We start from the raw sequence: 17,300 nt of genomic DNA, 5'->3' as shown, positions 1-17,300 counted from the left end.
GTAATCCGAGCATGTGATTTGCGGGTCAAGAAAAGGGTTGGTATTAACCTCTCTTTAAAACCACCCTGCACTTGTACATAAAGGAGCACTAGTGAGTTAGCCCCGGCCCTGGAATGTGAACCCTCTGTGGATCACAACTCCTTTCACTCCCTGGATGCTATTGATTGACTAAATAGCAATCAGGATGTGCAGTCTGGTGTTATCAGTGGGGACAATTGTATGGAAGAGGGACCCAGCCCGTTAACAGCAATGACTTAGCCAACCCCAAGCTTTTAATGTTAACATGGAATGTAGCTGGTCTTCGTAAGAAGCTGGGGGACTCGGAGTGGGCTACTTTTATTAATACTTTCCACATTTGTTTGTTTCAAGAGACCTGGGCTGATGGGCAAATTTTTATCAACAGGTTTTTTTCTTATAATATTCCTGCTCAGCTACCAGAGAAGAGTCAAGGCCGTTCCAAAAGGAGTTCACTAATGCTCATTAATAAGGATTTGCAATGTGAACATATTTTGCTAAAAACAGATTCAGTGGATTTAATGGGAGTTCAATTTACTTTTTATCAGGAATTTAAAATTATTTTCATTAATGTATACGCTAGATCTGCTCCAAGGGGGCTTGAGTCTCAAACTTTGACACAGTTGTCAGAATTTCTTGACTCCTTACATCCCCCATTTTACTTAATAATAGCAGGAGATTTAAACTGTGCCTTTGAACCCTCCCATATGGCCACTGGATTAACAGATGAGGAACATAAGATATGGGGAATCCCACAGCTAACGAACAATCACCATGCACTCTTTCTCGTGTAGCCCTCCAGCTAGCTATGCTATGTTTAAAGTATGGACTTAGGGCTTGCAATGGACGTGCACCCTCAGATTTAAACTTGGCACCTACCTTCAAACGAGGGATGTCCTCAAGCGTAATAGATTATTTTTTACTTGATGTCAGGTTATGGCCTCTGTTAAAGGACATGAAGGTAGAATCCCAATGTGAAAGTGATCAAAACCCCTTGTTACTATCTATGGACGGGAATGCTTTTAGGAGAACCTTGAATACATAATGTACAGTAGTTTCTTCTCCATTTTTGAATAATAACTATACTAGGGTCTCCTGGCCCTAGGTACTATCTAGTTCGCATTCGATGGCTGGGATTTATAAATTGTTTGTAAATGAGCTGGCAATCTATGAGGATCATGAAATTGATAACATCCCTATTTTGGACATTCATCAAGAAATGTTGAAGGGATTGCAGAGGTTCTTTTATAAAATGATTTGAGCCAAAGTGGGTGACGACCTTCCCAAGGGTGATAGAGGATGGTTCAATGAAGACTGCAGCAGGGCCAAATCTGAATTAAAAGGTGCTATTAAGACAGGCTCCCTAGCAAAGATTCAACCAGCTAGGCGATCATATAAGAAGGGTCATGCATTAGCAAAAAAGTTATGTAAAGACGCGATATGGCAGGGTTTGATTCTTGCCACGGAAAACAACAATAATGTGATGTTTTGGGAATTATTGTCCAGAGGGCAAGGAGGGGGCAGGAGGTGCATAAGGAACCATATTCAACCTGAGATTTGGGTAGATAATTTTACCCAACTCTATGCAGCCCCTCATAATCCCTTAGCTAGATACCCTCCAGCACATGATTCAATTACCTTACGGCTGGGCAGCCTGGGTGACTGTCTTCAACCACTTGTCTTCTCCATAGAGGAAACCAAAACCGCAATTAGTTCATTAAAATCAGGAAAAGCGCCTGGGCCTGATAAGATACCAGGTGATTTATATAAATCAGAAATAACTATCTGGTCCTGGTATATCAATTTGATTTCAAATAGAATCGCCGCTGGTGGTGCAATTCCAAGCATTTGGAAGGGTGCTGAAATAATTCCCATCTTTAAAAAGGGCAATGCAAATTTCCCTGCCAACTACAGACTTATTAGTTTGATTGATAATTTGCAGAACATTTTTGCCAAACAACTTCTAGAGAGGTTAACTAGCTGGGTTCAAGATCATCAGGCCCTTTCCACGCTGCAAGTGGGATTTCGCTCTAAAACTAGCACAATAGATCAGGTTTTTAGATTGACTCTCCTGTACTGGAAATATGTGGTTCTCGCTAAACAACCCCTTTATGTTGTCTTTGTGGACCTCAGATCTGCCTTTGATTTGGTTTCCAGAGAAAAGCTTTGGGAAGCACTACTCCAGATGGGCGTCCCCACCAATCTAGTTTTTTTATTACAACGGCTACATGATAATACGTATGCACAAGTGAGGTGGGGCGACCAAGGAGAACTGACAGACAACATCCCCATGCAGAAGGGAGTACGCCAGGGCTGTGTCTTGGCTCCTACACTATTTACACTATTTATCAATAAAGTGGTACAAATTCTGTCCTTATGTTCTAATGACACTCCCACTCTGAATGAGCAGAAGATCCCCATACTGTTGTTTGCTGATGATTCTCTTCTTATCTCCAAGACCCCTATGGTCCTCCAAATCCTTGCTAGATTCAAGTCCTTCTGTGATGATAATGGATTGGAATTGAATGCTAATAAAACATAATTAATGGTGTTTACCTCCGGCTCTAGTCGAAGATGCACCATCAACTTGGATGGGGCCCTATTAAGTAGAGTTAAGACCATAGACTACTTGGGCATGAGGCTATCAAATAACTTGCATTGGGAGGAACAAATCAGTAAAAGTGTGGGGCTTCTTCAGCACAGAGCGGCTGCTATCCTGCGCTTTTACAATAATTATTTATCTAAAGCTGTATTTCCAGCTATTAAAATCTATTTGGCAAAGGCGCAGTGTGCAGCCGTCTATGGCGCTGAATTATGGGTGTTATTTTAGAGCAAAAGACTAGTAGTAGGAGAAAACAACTTTGCCAGGGCCCTACTTGCATGTCCCTAGAGTACTCCTTTGATCCCCATGTTCTTGGACCTAGGTTTTAACCACATAGCTGACTTGATAGCCTTATGACCTCTGCTATACTGGGTAAGGATTTGGACTGTCCCGGAACTTATTGTATATAGAGATTCAGTACTTGACATACTAAGGAGGCCAGGAGCGGCCACTATACCCTGGGTTACACACGCATCTAACTGGTTCTGTATTCTGGGTCTACGAAGGTTTTGGGAAGAGCCACACAATCTGGAGAGATCTGATAAAATCCTCTTGAAGACAGTTTATCGGTCCCACATAAAAAGTAATCTGGTCCCTTGTACATCCCATGGCAGGTTGACCAATTCATTTACTGACTTCAAGTGGTATCCCCAGTATGAACAATATCTCGATATGATTCCCGACTTACTGGGGAAGGGACTCTATGCACACTTCCGCTTTGGAAGCCTCCAGCTGCTATCCTTAACCAAAAACTGGGGTGCTTCCTCATCTACTGATCTTTGCCCAGCTTGTCTTGGTTGCACTGAAACCATTGAACATTTTATGTTTTTTTGCCCTCCTTATACGACCCCAAGGTCAAAATGGATTTGTGCAACCTGTCGAAATCTGGGCTTGAGGCAGTGTTTTACAGCTATTAGGATTTTAAAGAGTGATACTTCCAAAAATGTTATTCATGCGGGTAGCAAGTTCCTTGTGAGCGCTTGGCGTATATGACATCGTTCACTGAAATAAATCTTTTACTCCATGTTATTAACTACCTTAGGATGTAGAAACTAAAAGGTATGAAGTAAAGGGATGCATTCTTTTCTTGTTATGTTTTAATCTATGTATATATATATTACGTTATTAAGCCAGTCTGCATCTTTTTACCATATGTTTTTTAAATCTTGCTATCTATGTATTTTTTTATGCTTTGATGGCCTCAAAGACCGAATAAAGCTGTTATTATTTGTATTATAAGCATCCAAATGAAGAGACTTCTATGCTAGAACTCAAATAAATGATTCAAGCACCCTTATACCACCCACAGAATCCTTAAGATCATATCACAGATGTCAAATCTAGAGTAGACTGGGGGGAATTCATAGAGAACTTTGGGCCAGATGTATGAAGAAACCACTTTGCCATTCTCTAATAGCGATTTTTAAGAAATCGCTATTTCTGATTCGCAAAAAGGTATGTATCATATTTGCGATTCGGTAATAGCGATTTCTTAAAAATCGCAAATGCTATTACCAAATCGCAAATAGCGATTCTGAGCCCATTCGCACCTATGGGCCTGTAGGCCCATATTTGCGAATTGTTTGCATTTCCCAAATTGCGAATTCCTAACTGTAATTCACAATTTAGGAAATGCAAAACCCCAGGGTGCTGGGGGCCTAACACCCCCTCTGCTGCACCCCAAAAAATGTTTCAGGACATGTAAGGTGCACACATGCCAAAGGGGCACGTGTGCGTTACATGTCAATTTTAAAAATGCATTTTTAAAATTTGCACATGGTTTCCACCAAGTTTTACTTGGTGGTAATTGCAATTCCTTAATGCCCAATTTGCATTAAGGAGAAGCTTGATACATGTGCTTAAGAAATTGCAAATAAGGATTCCTTATTTGCGATCTCTTATTCAGAGAATCGCAATTTGCGATTCTCTAAACGGGCTCGCAATTTTAAGGAATCGCTGTTTTAGTGATTCCTTAAAATTGCATAGCGAATGCCTTTCATACATAATGAAAGGCATTTTTGCATTCGCCAACGGCCATTCACACCGTTTGCGAATGCAAAAACGCTTGATACATCTGGCCCTTTGACTTTTGCCTGTTCCACAAGACATGGGCAATAGACCCCTCCTTCAGTCATGGTTTTAAAACCAACTACATTCCTGCTCAAAATTCCAGTGGAGGTGGCCTTTGGTGGTTTATGTATTTGGGCTATAACTAACTTGAATCTCCAGATTAGGCAGGCCTGCACAAACTCACCTGACATATTGGCCTTTAACGTGTATCTGCCTCAAGATCTGAAAGGTCTCCTGATCAGTGTGTGTAGGAGAAGCATTAGTAAGTCTGCTAAATCTCAAACACTCCAGGTACTCCTTGATTTCCTAAATACATTTGGCAGAGATTATCAGGTTGTTACAAGGGGTGATTTTAACACTTTTTTTTACCATCCTCTCTGTTTAGAGATTTGACCAGAGATAAGGGTGCATATTGAGGCACCCCGGAACTAAATGTTTCTGCTTCGATTGATTGTTCATCTTACAAGGACTTCCTGCCATTTAGTCAATATTATACCCTCTCATGGCCAGATGTTTTGTAATGGTTGTTCACTTTCAGATATCGGTGCAAAGCCAACGTTTGAAAAAGGGTTATATATAACTAACATTGACTATATTTTCTTGGACTTATGATTGTGGGCTGAAATGATTGATATGGCTGAAGGCATGAAAGTGATCACAACCCCTGATTCTTTACCTCAATGGCTCTTTGTTCTTTAAGCCATGTGATCTCTCTTGATAAGTTTCATTTGATTTGACCATTACCAATAATAGGAGGAACTTAAAGTGGGAACAGGTATCCAAATGTCAATCTGCCATCAAAGCTATGTATGGAACCCTCCTCCCTGACACTTCTGGCGTCCTATGCTTTTAAAAACACCAAAGAAATTCCTATAACACTAAATGTACTCAAGCTCAGTTCAATGATGAATGCTGAGCTGGCAAGAATATACTCATTGATGATATTAAACAGGGGGATAAAACAGTGTGAGAGAGGCTTGGATCATATACAAAGGGACTAAAGTTCAGGTAAAAACAGCATGTTAAACAAAAATTTGGGAGCAATTGGTTGAAGCTGCCTCTTCTGGTGATAGCAAATCATTCTGGTACATTTTAGCTCACGGGGAACTGCAAAAGTTCATGAAACCTGAGATCCATGTCTTACCCCTTGAGTGGGTTGAATATTTTAGAGGACTATATTCAGCTCCTACATAGGGAAACATGTTTGAGACTTCCATTATCAATGGTAATGGTGGAGGGTGTGGCCAGGCACCTAAGATAGCAGACGTCTAACTCTGCAGCTCCGGACCCGGGCCCGTAGTTTATTCTTACCATCGGCTGCAATCTACCCGGATACACTGCTCCAGTGAAGTCCACGCCATGAAGAGCACAGATTACATCGAAGACAGTGCAGTAGCTGCACAGCCATGCCTCAGCGACTGTTGTGGGGCAGTGGCTGGGCTGGGCATGTACTGGCCTAATGCTGGGTCCCCTGAACTGCTCCCTCCGTCGTTATGTACTGATTGCCCTCCCAGACTTGTTTTATAAGCCCTGGTGAGGTACAATAGTCAAATTCAACTTTTCCTCACTGTAGTGAATGAGCTCTATAGGCTAAAATGGAGAGACCTTATTTTAATGAATAGAGTCCCAACAGAGGCCAGATTTTTCAAGTTTGGTATCAAACTGATTGTTATAATACATCCCTCAACATGCCATTGCTGGATTTAATATAACTAGTTCAGGGAAAGATTCTTAGAACTCTTCCCAAAAATTACCAGTTTCAGCTCTGTAATGCCCTTCTCTGATTGGTCAGCCTCTGGCAGCCTGGCCAGGATGCCTTGATGAGGTGTGAAGAGGCCTGGGCTGAACACAAAGGAAGTACCTGGCGGAGGAGATCTGCCTCAGCAGGTGGTGAAACAGGATGGGGGGCTAGCAGCCAAACTGGTCTTCAAAGGAGGGCAGGACATTCGGAGCAGCTCAGGACCTCCCCCATTTCCTGCAAACCCAGACAACCAGGTGCCCTCTTGATAAGATTAGGGGAGGAGAGGTGTGTGTTAAGGATTTTTAGCCACACGAGTGAATGTGCTCAGACACACCTAACCTCCAAAATTACATTTCTGACATTTTGGATTTTTAAAGAAAGTTGCTCCCTGGGGTTATTTTTTGCCACACTTCCCAGGAAGTGGGCTTCCAAGAGGGTAGTTGCCTGGCTATGATTGGACAGTTGCCCCCCTCCCTGCTTTTTGCCCCAGGAGCCAGGATACATTTGGAAGGGCTGCACTCACACCTCAGATCCCTAAAAAGAACGACATCAGAAGAAAAAATGCCCTGCTGGACCCCTGACTTGCACCTGGATACTGCACTCTAAGGACTGTACCAGCTGCACACTTTGTATTGCTAAAGATGCCCTAAGTGGGAAGGTTATGCCCAGACGTGGGTCCCTTGCTCACTGTGCCACTGGATTCAAGCTAGTCTGGCTGATGAAGGGTGATACTCTGTAACTGGTCCCAGGATGCTTGTTTCCAGGCCAGGGAGGATGTGGTTTGGCAGTTCAGGCTGGACTGTTCCCATGAGGCACAGGGTCAAAACTGATTTGCATATGGCTGGGTCCAAACTGGGGTGGCATGGTGAGCAAAAGAACAATGGATTAAACCCAGATCTGTGACTGGGGGTGAGTGTTTGCATTGTTCAGGACTCCGTCCAGCATCCTTTTGTGTTAATTTATTAAGACCTAATTGAACCTACTGGGGGTTAGTGGCCTCTTGCGAAGTGTAAGTACTTACCTGATCTTACCAATAATCCACTTTGCAACACCAGTTATAACACCACAGACAGCCAATGACCTATGAGGGCTTGAACCATGGAGAAGCCCTACTGCAGGCTCTCTACTCAGATTTGAAGCTTGTGTACTCTACAGAGAAGTGGGGGTCCACGAAGACCAAAACCAATAACGTTAAACTGAATGTTGCGTAATGTTCTGCATATTGCCCCTTAGCCTAATAACTGTTACTTAATACTCAAATGTGTAATTCTCATGTTATCCACCTTGGTATCAGGGATCGATATATAACCATTTTGTTATAGCTAGGGCACGGGTCCATACCTCCAATAGAGAGGGAGCAACACCAACACCTCTCCTTGGAGGTACGGATGTGCGTAGCACAGCACAAGGGCAGCAATACCCCGTTAGTGTAAGCCTTGGAATCTATGGGGGTTATTCCAACTTTGGAGGAGGTGTTAATCCGTCCCAAAAGTGACGGAAAAGTGACGGATTTACCACCAGCCGTATTACGAGTCCATTATATCCTATGGAACTCGTAATACGGCTGGTGGTATATCTGTCACTTTACCGTCACTTTTGGGACGGATTAACACCTCCTCCAAAGTTGGAATAACCCCCTATATGTCAGTTAAATTCTGTTTTGTATGTTTAAATAGTCAAGCAATGTTTATACACTGGACTTCGTATTGGGAAATATTGGTTGTTGTTTGCTTCTGTTGTTGAGGGGTTACCGATGGGACACACAATGTTTGTACCAAAATCCCACAATATAATCACCTGGAGTGTTAGGGGTCTGGGATTGGTCTATAAACGTTATAGAGTCCTGGCACAGTTTCATCAGTATCGTGCGCACATGGCCCTCTTACAGGAAACACACCTTACCACACCGGAAGCTCTTAAGTTGCAGCAGAAATAGAGAGGACAGCTCTTCCATACCTCCAACTCTGCTTTTGCCCATGGGGCAGCCATATGGATGCGGTGGGAGTCCCGTTCTTGGGCCAAGACACTTAAATTGACACACAAGGTAGATATGTGCTGTTAAGGGCCTACTTGATGGTGAGCAAATAGTACTGGGATGTCTATGCACACCGAAAGAACAAGACACATTTCTTTCCCCCCACTCCACAGTGTAATCAGAATGGGGCCATCTCCCTTGGGTTTTGAAAGGGAATTTCAATGCAGTTCTTGATGTTAATATGGATCGCTCAAATCCACCCTTGCCCTCAGGCCAGGGTACTGCGACAATGGGCAGACGAGTGGGACCTATTAGACGTATGGCACACCCGCAACATAAACTCCAAAGAATATTCTTCCCACTCCCCCTCACATATGTTCCACTCCTGCCTGGACCGGTTTCTGTGCAGCTCCAGACTGCAACCCCATATAACTCATGCTACATAGTTAGGCTCTCGTGGGGACGTGTGCCCACGCCCATACCTACTTGAGACCTCCAACCCATGTTATTAGTAGACTCAGTACATCAGGAGACAATGGCCACTACTATTGATGCCTATTTCTCAAAGAACACAGGCATGGCTTTCTCCCCACTGGTTGAGTAGGAGGCCTTCACAGTGGTATTGCAAGGGACCTTCATCTCCTCACTTGCGGGCAGTACTGAAGTACTGAAAAAACTGGTACAGTTAGAAGACAAATTGGGCACTACGGAACAGGCAGCAGCATGTGGTGAAACAGATGATGTTCAATTACAAGCAGTTTGAGTCCGCTATGCGGAACTTCTTGAGCATCTCAGGGTCATTGACTATAGGTCCTACACCCAAGTATTACACAGAAGCAGACAAACCTGGTGCCCTTCTTGCTAGATTAATTAAGCCACAACAATCATCAACACCTATTCTATCTATACGCTCCACGAACCTGGGCATTGTGGATACACAAAACGACATTAATGAGGCCTTTCGTCACTATTATGCTAACCTCTATGCAGCAGCGCAGTCTACTGCACTAGCCACCATGCACTCATTTCTCCATCAAAGTGCACTCCCTCAGGTGACAGGGGCTGAGAGGGAAACTCTGAAGACCCAGACTGGGGTAGCCTAGCTCCAGAAAGCGCTCAGGGAGTTAGCTCGCAACAAAACCCCAGGTTCCGATGGACTGCCTGTGGAGTTTTATTCCACATATGCTACACGGCTGCTCCCCCATCTTGAGAAATTGCACAACAGTTGACTGGAGAAGGGAATGCTTCCCGCTTGAACCCAGGAAGAAGTAGTGACCTTGCTCTTTAAACCTAATAGGTCTCCTGCTGAGATATCGTCTTATAGACAGACCCCTGTCTATCTTAAGTACTGAATATAAGCTCCTCAGTAAGATACTGGTGCGTCTCCTTCTCTCACTTCTCCCACGGCTCCTGCATCCAGATCAAAGTGGCTTTGTTCCACGTCATATTACATTGTTTAATGGACGGCTACTGTTCCAGCTGATGGATGAGACAAACACCTTTATCTCCGTGCCGGCTGCATGTCCCTAGACATATGGCAAGCAGTTGATACTCTTAGCTGGGATTATATGATAGCAGCATTGGAGGCCTTCGGACTACCCCCAGAATGTATCCGTTGGGGGAAGCTACTTTATTCAGACCCCATGGACAAAGCTAAGACTGGGGTACATATCTCCACCTCCTACCAAATATAGGGGGGATAGGCAGGCCTGGCCCCATATCCTCCTTTATTTGCATTAGCAATGAAGAAACTTGCACAACACATTCTTCATAGCACAGAGGAGCAGAGGATTGTGGTGGATCATGCTAATCACTCAATTTCACTATATGTAGATGATACAATCTTACATTATAGGTATTTGCGAAAGGACATGGAGCAGGTGGCACAGATATTATCTCACTCTGCAGATCTTTCTGGGCTCCACATTAATGCTGACAAATCTTATGTATATTCTTTTAGTGACACTTTCCAAGAACTGTCGACTGAGTTTGGACCAATGATCATTGCTGAAGCACCCATGACTTTCTGGTATCTCTGCATCCGTATATACTGGGATGAAATGGACTTGTTGGAAGGGGATCTAATGCAGGCAATTACAGCACTCCAGTCTCAAGTAGATTTTTGGACCACTTTACCCCTTTCAGTATCCGGTAGGGTGACATTTGAAAAAATGGTGGTACTTCCACGTATGTTAGGCTATTTTGTTAACTTGCACTTCTAATACCACCATGGGTATTCCAGTGGTTAAACTCCATGTTGATTGACCTTGTCTGGGGGAAAGTCCACCGCCGAATCATCCTGTCTATGTTGCAGTTGCTGCGTGACGAGCGAGGTCCAGCGGCACCAGATCTTAAGGCCTATAGCATAGTGGGACAATTGCAATGGTTTTCTTACTGGCTAGCTGGCCATAATCTGGGAGAAATCAATTACATGACCGCAATTCTGAGAAGGCTTTGCATACAGGAAACTGGCGATGAGCGACACAGCCTCATTGGTCCTATACTGTTAGAAATGGGGTCTTTGGTTGGCAGTCAGGTTATCCCCTGTCCAAGCAGGGACCCTCACTCTAGTCAGGGTAAAAGAGAATCACCCTCAGCTAACCCCTGCTTACCCCCTTGGTAACTTGGCATGAGCAGTATGCTTAACATCAGAGTGCTAGGTGTAAAGTATTTGTACCAACACACACAGTAACTTAATGAAAACACTACAAAATGACACAACACTGGTTTAGAAAAATAGAGAATATTTATCCAAACAAAACAAGACCAAAACGGCAAAAATTCACAACACACAAGTCATCACTAAAAATGCAAAAAGAGTCTTCATGTAATTTTAAACACACACTAACACTGTTAGCGTGAAAATGTACCTTAGGTGCGTCAAAAATAACCCCACACAGGTGAGTATGTGTCAAAAAGGGCTTGCGATGCATTGATATCACTCATGAGCGAGACCTTGTGTTGTTTCTCCTTTAGTCGGGTCGGTGTGCATCATTTCTTCTCTCTGCAGGAGAGCGATCCATTGGTCCTGTCAGCACTCTCGGGTCCGGGCAGGCCTTGCGTCATTTTTACATGCCCAGCGGTGTTTGCATCGGAAATCCAGCTGCACGATAATACGAAAAACTTGCAGCGCGGATTGCAATCTCATCAGCCTACATCATCGATGCTGTGCATTGTTTCTCCAGCCCCAGCGGCGATCTTTGGGTCACATTGCAGGCGAGTGTCGATTTTCAGCCGTGAAGCCGGCGGGGCGTCGATTTTTCAGCCGCAGATCGGACTCTCTTCGATCTTTTCCCCGCACGGCATTCTGTGCGTGGATTTCTCACTCTTGGGCTGCCAGCTTCTCCTTTCAGGGTCCCAGGAACTGGATGGGCACCACTTGATAGAGTAGGAGTCTTTCCAGAGACTCCAGGTGCTGGCAGAGAGAAGTCTTTGCTGTCCCTAAGACTTCAAACAACAGGAGGCAAGCTCTAAATCAAGCCCTTGGACATCTTCACAAGAAGGAAGGCAACACAAAGTCCAGTCTTTGTCCTCTAGCACAGGCAGAAGCAGCAACTGCAGGATAGTTCCTCAAAGCACAGTCACAGACAGGGCAGCTCTTCTTCCTCAGCTCTTTAGTTCTTCTCCAGGCAGAGGTTCCTCTTGGTTTCCAGAAGTGTTCTAAAGACTGTGGTTTTGGGTGCCCTTCTTATACCCATTTTCTCATATGAAGTAGTCCTACTTCATAGCAAAGTCGCTCTTGATTGTGAAATACTTCTTTGCCCAGGCCAGGCCCGACACAGTCACCAGGGGGTTGGAGACTGCATTGTGTGAGGGCAGGCACAGCCCTTTCAGGTCTGAGTTACCACTCCTCCCCTCCCTCCAAGCACAGATGGCTCAGGAAATGCATACTACTCCCCAGCTCACTTTGTGTCACTGTCTAGTGAGAGGTGTAACCAACCCAACTGTCAAACTGACCCAGACAGGGAATCCACAAACAGGCAGAGTCACAGAAATGGTTTAAGCAGGAAAATGCTCACTTTCTAAAAGTGGCATTTTCAAACAAACAGTCTTAAAATCAACTTCACTAAAAGATGTATTTTTACGTTGTGAGCTTAGAGACCCCAAATTCCACATGTCTATTTGCTCCCAAAGGGAATCTACACTTTAATCATATTTAAAGGTAGCCCCTATGTTAACCTATGAGAGGGACGGGCCTTACAACAGTGAAAAACGAATTTAACAATATTTCACTGTCAGGACTTATAAAACACATTACTATATTTCCTACCTTAACCGTACACTGCACCCCACCCTTGGGGCTACCTAGGGCCTACCTTAGGGGTGTCTTACATGTAAGAAAAGGGAAGGTTTAGGCCTGGCAAGTGGGTACACTGACCAAGTCCAATTTACAGTTAAAACCGCACACACAGACACTGCAGTCGCAGGTCTGAGACGTGATTACAGAGCTTCTTAGGTGGGTGGTACAACCAGTGCTGCACACCACTAGTAGCATTTGATTTACTGGCCCTGGGCACCTTTAGTGCACTGTACTAGGCACTTACTAGTAAATCAAATATGCCAATCATGGATGAACCAATTACATATACATTTTATATAGGAGCATTTTTAACTTTAGCACTGGTTAGCAGTGGTAAAGTGCCCAGATTAACAAAAAAGCAAAAACAGAGTCCAGCACACATCAACAACCTGGGAAACGGAGGCAAAAAGTTAAGGGAGATCATGCCAAGGATGAAAAGTCTAACACATATGCGCCAAATGTACCTCTTTGTGGACTTCCCACTCTCTGACAGAGCGAGACTAAGGAATTAGAAAGCTGAGAGAAGACAAGCCTTTTACAATACACTCTATGCCTGTGAAATGGTCTAGACTCCCAACCCATTATCTAACCGGGTCAAAGAACATCCCACCCACACCCTTCCTCTCCCCCCCACATCAGTAAGCTGTTACCACGTAGGTAGCCCTACATAGTCCTTGACTTGAATGCAAGAACTAGCCCCTACATTGATTACATATCTATGGCACTAATTGAAATTACAACCCTCGGTTAGTCAGTTACATACCGGATTGACAGAAGCTACTTTTAGAGAGTGGGTGGGAATGGGATGGTATTACATGTCATAACATAACTTTACACTACGTGCAATATAGACTGTATTATCTACCAACTATTATGTACACCAACATATCTGTCTATAAAATCGAAATGTACATTTTTATCAAAATGCCAATAAAGTTTGTGTTTAAAAAAATGGTAATGTTGCTGATGTGCCTTCACAAACCCAGCTCCCACCCCACCTTAGATGGAGCTATTTAATCTAGAAATTGTTACCCTACACCTTTATAAACTACGCTCCCAACCCCGATAGATGGAACTATTTCTTCCAGAAATGTTTCTGTCATGCCTATAGACATGAGCTCTCTCTCGTTCTCAATAACAAGCAAGCGCAGAGAGCTGGGAAGGCATCTTGTCTAGATAGAACCCCCGCTGGTATATACAACTGACAGCCCTCAGTTTGGGTTCCAAGTAATAAACTCTCTCCAATGTCATTGCTGCAGGAACTCCTATTCCAGCTTTTTGGAAAGGCACAGAGATTGTTGCAACCCACAAGAAGAGTTGTCGCAAAATATACCTGGAACAGTTTATTCAACAGCTTACAGAAGATCTTCTGTAAACAAGTCTTGGATAAATTATCCACTTGGATGTTAGAAAATTATATTCCTGATGATTTCCAGGCCAGCTTTAGTCTGAGGATTAGCACAGTAGACCAGGTATTCTTCTTTCTTGTTCTCAGGTGGAAGGCAATGGGTGTAAATCGGGGAAGCCTTTATGTAGCATTTGTCGACCTACAGGCTGCTTTTGATATGATCCTAAGGGGACAGCTCTTCGAGATTCTGAAGGAGTTGGGTGTTTTATCAGCCCTACTGGAGGTAATAATACACCTGCTTACAAATAACTTTGCTCAGGTGCACTCATACCCAAATGCAGAGCTAACTGAGACCATTCCAGTCAGCAAAGGTGTGCAGTAGGATGTGTCAACTCCAGAAGGTCTGAAATCTCCTGCATTGTTATTTGTGGACGACACACATCTAGTATCAAAATCACCCAGAGGGGTTCAGATCTTCCTTGAGAGGTTTGTCTGCTACTGCGCCCTCAATGGTCTAGAGATCAATGCATTTAAAACAAAATGTATGGGTATAAATGTATGGGTATACGTCAGCACAAACAGGGGATAAGCTGACACTAGGGGAAACATTAATGGAGAATATCTGAATTCGACTATTCAGGTGTTAAGTTTTCAGACTCCAACTCGTGGTCCTCTCAATTTACAAAGAGCACTTTTTTGTTGAAACATATGTCGGCTGCTATCATGAGATTCACCATCCAGTCTGTTTTTCAGCCAATCTCCCTTGCCCTGGAAATCTTTAGATCTCAAACTGTTGGGGCTGCCTTCTACTGTTCTGAAATGGGGGGGAGTGGGGGATTATAATGTGTGCACCGTTGGGGTGACTGAAAATTAACTCCAGAGAAGCTCCCTATTAGCACCATTGAGATTCGATTCAGCTTTAAAACTAATAGCTGGACAAATTAAACTGAAACATACCATTCAATGGTTCTGTATATGGTCCACATTAGAACTTCAACCTTGCAAGAAAGGCATGTGTGACATCTTTGAAAGTCCTGCTGCTAATACGATTCTATGGCTGAGATTTATTAAGAGCTCTTTATCTGCACTATGCTTGAGTGATTATTGACAAAACACAACTTGCCTCATTCCCAATTTACTAAACTTTGTGAAAGACGAATTCTGGTTTTGTGAATGAGAGCAGTCCCATATTATTACATCATTGACAAGCCTAACAAGTGCCTTTTTCTTAACGAAATGTGAACTAAAATTAGAGGAATTGCAGGACTATATTTCACCCTTTTCAGCTAAAAGTTTATATATTAAATTGAGTTTTGGCATGCTTCTCTCTAGCCTCTTTTACAAATAGACGGCAGGCGAAAGGCAGTGATTTTGGACAGTGCCCTATCTGCCCCCAGGCAGAGGAAAACGAGGGATAGCTATTGTGTTTTTTTTTTTGTTTGGCCTGTACAAAGAAAGAACATTATGGATTAAACCATTATGCTGCTTATTGTACCAAGAAGCCCTGCGAACTTGTAAATTCGGTACTACTCCCTTTCTGGTATTCTCAGTTTTGAAATACCATGAAGATGTTTGAAATGTGAGAACTAAACTCCTGAAAAGTGTCAGACAAAAGTCACTAGGAGGTTATTTGCTTGTTCTGAGATCCAGAAGATCTAGACCAGCTACTGTGTTATATTTTGCGTTTTTCAACTGGTAAGCAACTCAGGGCCGGTGGCATAACGAAACTTCTGCCCCCCCCCCCTCAAAGCACATGAAGCCCCCCCCCCCCCCCTACGAACTGACTCAGGCCAAAATACTGTTCTTGGGGGAGGTTCTGGCGCTCGAGGGCCTTTGTTACACCACTGCTGAGAGCCTACTGCGATAATGGAAGTGGAAGTGTAGTGAGTACCCATCTTGCCCTGTAGTGCAACTGACATTCTTGACCTTCTTTCTTATATCTATCTCATCTTATCTAAAACCCCTGCACATTCTTTTCTGACATGATTTTTGTTATATATCGATACGTTGGGTTTGGAGTAGGCTTGATCTTTGTTTTAACTGTTTTAACTATGAATTTTGGATCAGGTGATGGGATTGTCTTACTGAAATTATATAATTTTATAATTCTGTAATATATACTAACATTGGAATTGTTAATGCATGCATTAAATAATGCTTTGTTGATTGATTTTATCCGATGTGTTATTAAAAGAAATGAATTGAATTGGGCCATTTCCTCCTTCTACGTCTTACTTGCCACAGTATGAAAGGGGATAGGGACTATGGTATTTATTTATAGTTTGACAGATGACCTTCTAAACTCTAATTAGGCCCATGACATTAAATATCAAAAGCTCTAAGGAGTACTGGCAAGTAATCGTGCTAGTATTGTTTTTATTGGTGGGAAACATCTTGAGGGTAAATTCTCTGTCAGTCCTTGATAAAATAAAATCCTCCAGTTTTTCTTATCCACGCTGGCCCAATATTTCTCCGAACTTCTTGCTCATGTCTCCTTCCCCCTTCAATCGAGCACCCCCACCCTTGCAATCCTCTGTCTGGGTGCTTTGAAATCACTGCTCTATTGTGAGGAGGCAGCTTTGTTGGGAGTCAAAGCCACACAAAACAAAGGCGGCCATGAAGGAAACTTTATTGCTGCTGTAAATATTATTCCGGCACAGAAACATTCCTTATCTTCACGCCTGTCTTTACTGCTTCCATTGTTCGGCTTTGACACCAAACAAAACTCATATGAGTCGACGGATTTCAAGTGTCAGGGTCTCCTCGAGCTGTCGGGGACAGAAGTCTGGATCACGAGTTCAAATGAGAGCATTTCTGCTCGCTTTGTCTTCAATCCTTTGTTGCCCATTTTAGGTCTTCATACGACATAATCTTGCGCCATTTCACTTATTTTGTGTTACAATTATCACACAAAATTCCATAAATTACGCCATTATACCACGCCTCGTAATTATGTGTGATTTGTGCAAAAATGTAGTGGGAGCACACAGGAACCAGGCGAATGGCCAGATCGCGAACGGCTACTGTTTGCGGCACTTGTGTTAAATGCACCTTTGCGTCCAAAATGACGCGAGGATGCGTTTTACAATAAAATATAGCACCAATTCCCGATTCTGAATTCTGCATCATTTTGTGGAATTTCCGTGTAATTTCAAGGATTTGTCCAAATTTTAAATTACGAGAAGTTCAAGCACGCCTAATATATGTCCAGCTCCATACTTTTACATGACGCATTTCATTGTCACTTTA

Source organism: Pleurodeles waltl, chromosome 3_1 (genome assembly GCF_031143425.1).
Source record: "Pleurodeles waltl isolate 20211129_DDA chromosome 3_1, aPleWal1.hap1.20221129, whole genome shotgun sequence".
Lineage (NCBI taxonomy): Eukaryota > Metazoa > Chordata > Amphibia > Caudata > Salamandridae > Pleurodeles > Pleurodeles waltl.
This window is presented reverse-complemented; position numbering follows the sequence as displayed.